Raw genomic sequence first — 4,591 nt, forward strand, 5'->3', positions numbered from 1 at the left:
GGGGGGGTTGAACCAGGGGAATTGTCCCAGCTCTTAATCTTTTGGAGGGCCAGAGGCATAGGTCTCCAACCAGCACATACATGTACATCATAAAGCAAACAAAAATACCTTAATTGCATTATATTTCTATTACTTTCCTTTTCAGGATATCAAGTCACCCTTTTCATCTAGTGTAGTAGGTTTGGATCTGGATGCTTTTCTGGCTCAGTTTCACCACATAAGCAGAGCCTTGACACCTCAAACTGCCAATGGTTGTAACCTTTTAAAGGAGCACTCTGCTGTTGCTTGGTTACTGACTTCTGCTCTTGGAGTGACACTTGATTGGCAAGTGCAAGAAAAAAAAACTCCATAAATTTGTTGAAATGCTGTCTACTGGTGAACCCAGTGTACAACAGCAGTGTACAGTTTCAAACAGTGACTGCTTTTCAACCCAATGGTTCAGTCTGTTGGTTATCATGGATGGATATCGTTTTGTTGAAAAGGGTATCCCACTAGTTGAGGTGTACAAACTTTGCACCAGCAGATCCAGAGATATTAATCTTGTAAACTTTGATTTTAACTGAGCTATATCATGTATGTTGGTCTTGTTTATGATCTAATCAACAACTCTTTATGAGATTGGGACTTATGGCTGGGTATTTATATGTAGGGTATTCACAATTTGCCTCCAAACTGAAACATGTTCTTTGAGTTAACCCTGTATTTAATTATTTGTATGAGCAAATGTCACATCTATTCTCAAGCCTGCATAGCAAGTGTTCCTTGGGATACAGTAAGCAATCAAAGTCTAGCCGTGTGAAAATTGGGGCAAGAGCAAAACATTGATGGAAACGAGTTTTTGCTCACACGGAAATTTTGCAAAGCCAGAATGCGGAAAAAACTTCACCTTCTCCATTTATAATTTAATGTATAAAGTATTTGACAAATTTGGTAGGTCTTAACACATGCAAACTCTATCATAGCAGTTTCTATAAAAGACTTTTTTCCGTACAAGTGTGATTACTAACCTAAAAATACACAATGTGCTCACTGATGCGACCCCAGCCTAAATAGCCCGTTTTACAGTTTCATACTTTGTTATCATACAAATCTTGGTACTTTTATTGTCTTGCTAACTAGTTTCCAATCTCTTTCATCACAAGGCCAACCCAAACCTCGCTTCCATGCAGAGGCTAGGTTACATTTTAAAGAACTCTAAAATAATAATAATAATAATAATACATGTAATAATAATAATAAACTTAAGTATATGAATAGCATTTTTTCTCTTATTATTATTGTTATCATATTATGACAATAGAGAAAGTCTGCTGTTTAAACGCTAACCGGGCGTTTCCACTAATTTTAGAAAGTTGATGATGGCATGAGCTTGTGAATTAGTATTTTAGGATCTCATGATATTTTTATTTTCATCAAAGTTTTAGTCTGCGACAGTGGAATGTGTGAAGATTTGTAAATAGGTTTTCTGAGGAGATTAAAACAAAGTTCTTGTGGTTAGTTTTTAAATAATAATAATAATGATAATAACAATAATAATAATAATAATAATAATATTAAATACTACTACTAATACTACTAATACTACTACTAATATTTATTACAGGAAGCTCACTCACCTACCTGTGATATACAGAGAGGTCCTGTTCTAAATATATCAGTAATCACATAAATAAAGGAATAAAATATGTTCTAGAACTAAAATAATGCAGAAAGAAAAAGAAATTACATAACTGAGAATGATTCCAGAAATTTACATTTAAAATCAGATATGGTACACGAGTTTCTTAAATCACGATCTAAATTAGTCCAATCTTTGAAGACATGGTAACAAGTTCTTTGCTATCCCCAATTTCGTTTTACAGATGGAAGTTTAAGATCGTCTTTGTTGCGTGTACTGTAATTATGTACACTGTTGTTTCTTAGCAGTTCTCAGGATACTGTGGGAAGTTATTCCATTACCGCACTTGTAAACATAGAGGCAGCGATAAAAGAGCCTCCTTAGTCTATTAAATGGTAAAAACTCTGCATGCACTACCCCGCAAGGGATGTTTCATTGTTTTCATGATATTGGGGCAAGTTTTCGTAATGGAGTGAAAATCTCAACTAGGCACAGTGACCAGGATGAAATCGCACTTGTCTTGTTTGTACTTAAAAGAGGGCAACCTCCTGAGGTATACCCAAATTTTCGAAAAAAGGTTTCCTGGAAATTTCAGTTCCATCTGCATTCTGGAAATTTCGGAATTTTCGGTTGAATGATTCGCTTTACGGAAATTCATCAATTTCCGGGTTTTCTGGAACTTTCCCCGGGAAATTTCCTTACCATTTGTCCCTTTTGTTTCGTTTCCTCAGAAACGAAACGGTATTGTTTTCAGTTCAGGGGTGAACTATTTGCATAGTGATTTGTAATATCCAATCAGAGTAAAGTTCGTAATTGTTAATGTAACTACGGCGGCAATTTTTCAGCCAAAACTCGGTGTATCGCAACAAAATGTGTCATTTGCAACATATTTCAGTAAAACTCTTACACAAGAAAACTGCGAACTCGATTTGATAGTGATAGTGAAAAAAAAAAAAAAATTTCGAAGTAGAGACACCGCCATACCACGCGATTTGTCCACCAATGAGACATTTTAAGCCGATTTGTTTAGTTCAACAAAGAAATGGTACTGTTTTCCGTTTCAGAGTGATTTATTGACATAGTGAGTATGAATGTTATCAGGGTAAACGCTTGCAATTCACAAGGTAAACATGTTCAGCAAAAATAACTTCTCGAAACTAAATTTTATGTCGTGTCACGGAAAGAAAAGGAAATTAAAATGTCATGCAGGTAGCAATAATTGGCGACTTAAATGTTCCTAAGTCTTACTGAAACGATGTGTTCTAGAGAAACGAAGATATCTGTTTCCGTGCTTGATTTAAATGTGGTTAAGATGACAACTACGGCGACATAATTTTGGTCAAACAGAACACTTGTCAGGAATAACAATCCCGCCCCTTTTCTGTGGCTGTTTACGAGAAAAGAACACGCACTTGGTGCGTTTGGACGATACAACAGATACGATATATTGTGGAACGTAACTAATTCATCATATTGTAGTTTAATTAACGTTGGTATAATATGGCTTTTTTATGAGGTTTTCTTGATATCGTAGGTGTCGACATTTTCCAGATTTAGTTGAATTTCTCGAATTTCCGCCACAATTCCAGTAGCTTTACTTCAAAGGGCGCGCTTTTAAAAATAAGAAAATTTGTATTTCGACATACCGCGGCATTTCAAGAGCTGGTCTCCACGAAAAAACCGATAGCATTTGTATTTTAGCTTCATAACTCAGTATTCAAGCCAAAGTGGAGGAATAATTGCACAACTGTCGTCACACATGAGGCGTCCTTTTTGAAAAGAAATTATAACATAACTAAAGCAAAGCGCGCGCTCTGATTGGTTAATTTAGCGTCTACTATTTGCCCAGGGGTGTACGCTGCTGACGCGTGTGCTAATGTTTACAAAGCAAATCTTTTGACAGACATTGTTTCCAAAGTAATGGCCGACGTTCTTTTGCCAGAAATGCGAAACTGTATTCACTGTTGCGTGAAGATGAAACTTTATCGAGTTACTGGTGTGCAGTCGGTTGTCATGAATGAAATTTCGCGCGCTTGTTTTCTCTTGTCATGTAAGACTACACGAACATTTTTTTGTGATGTAGCTCAATAAAAGGACTTCTGTTGTTCCAATGTCTCAATGTTATGTTATAAAACAAATGGTAAACGCCATAGCGTGCACTATTGAGTTATGGATGCACTTGGGTGGTTTGCTAAGCACTCAAGAAGCTAGAGTCGCACGAGGCGATAGCCGAGTGCGACTCTTACGCTTCTTTCGTGCTTAGCAACCTCCCGCGTGTATCCATAACTCAATAGTACACGCTATGGCGTTTACCATTTGTTAAATATACTGCGTCACTGACAACGAAACGTAAGGTGCCGCATCCATTCAAACCAAGACTGCCTGGCACAGAAATGGAAATATTATGCGTCAAATGCTTTTGCCTCTTAGCTTTATTTAGCCTCACACACAATACTTTGAATTTCTGAAAAATTTAGTGGGGCTGTGCGGCCCGCTTCCCAAAGCTTTTACCCTATTTAAGACCAAAGTCTGTGATTTTTCTAACCTATTTATGGCCTGACCCTTAAATTAATACCCTGTTTCAGACCTGCCGTAGTTCTTTAGTTCAGAATGATGTTAAAGGTATTGTGAATGGCTTTAGTTGCTGGTCTTACCGATAATGAGGAAAAAAGTAGCTTCTCCTAAAAAACATACCTAATTCAAGACTAGCTTGCTTGCAAAAACCATACCAAGTTTGAGGCCAAAATGACCAAGATCGATACTCTACTTCTGACTAAAATGTCTTAAAAAAACATGTCCCTCTGACGCTGGACATACCTATATAGTAGATATAAGGGAGCATCCCTCCTCCCTTAGGGTAGAGTCAGAGTGAAGTATCACAAGTAAATACATTTCGAAGCGCGTTGACTGTAATAACTGATACATGTGTAGTCAACTTAAATTAATTAGCCCTTTCTGTTTTACAATAGGTTC

Source organism: Orbicella franksi, unplaced genomic scaffold, assembly GCF_964199315.1.
Source record: "Orbicella franksi unplaced genomic scaffold, jaOrbFran1.1 SCAFFOLD_44, whole genome shotgun sequence".
Taxonomy (NCBI): domain Eukaryota; kingdom Metazoa; phylum Cnidaria; class Anthozoa; order Scleractinia; family Merulinidae; genus Orbicella; species Orbicella franksi.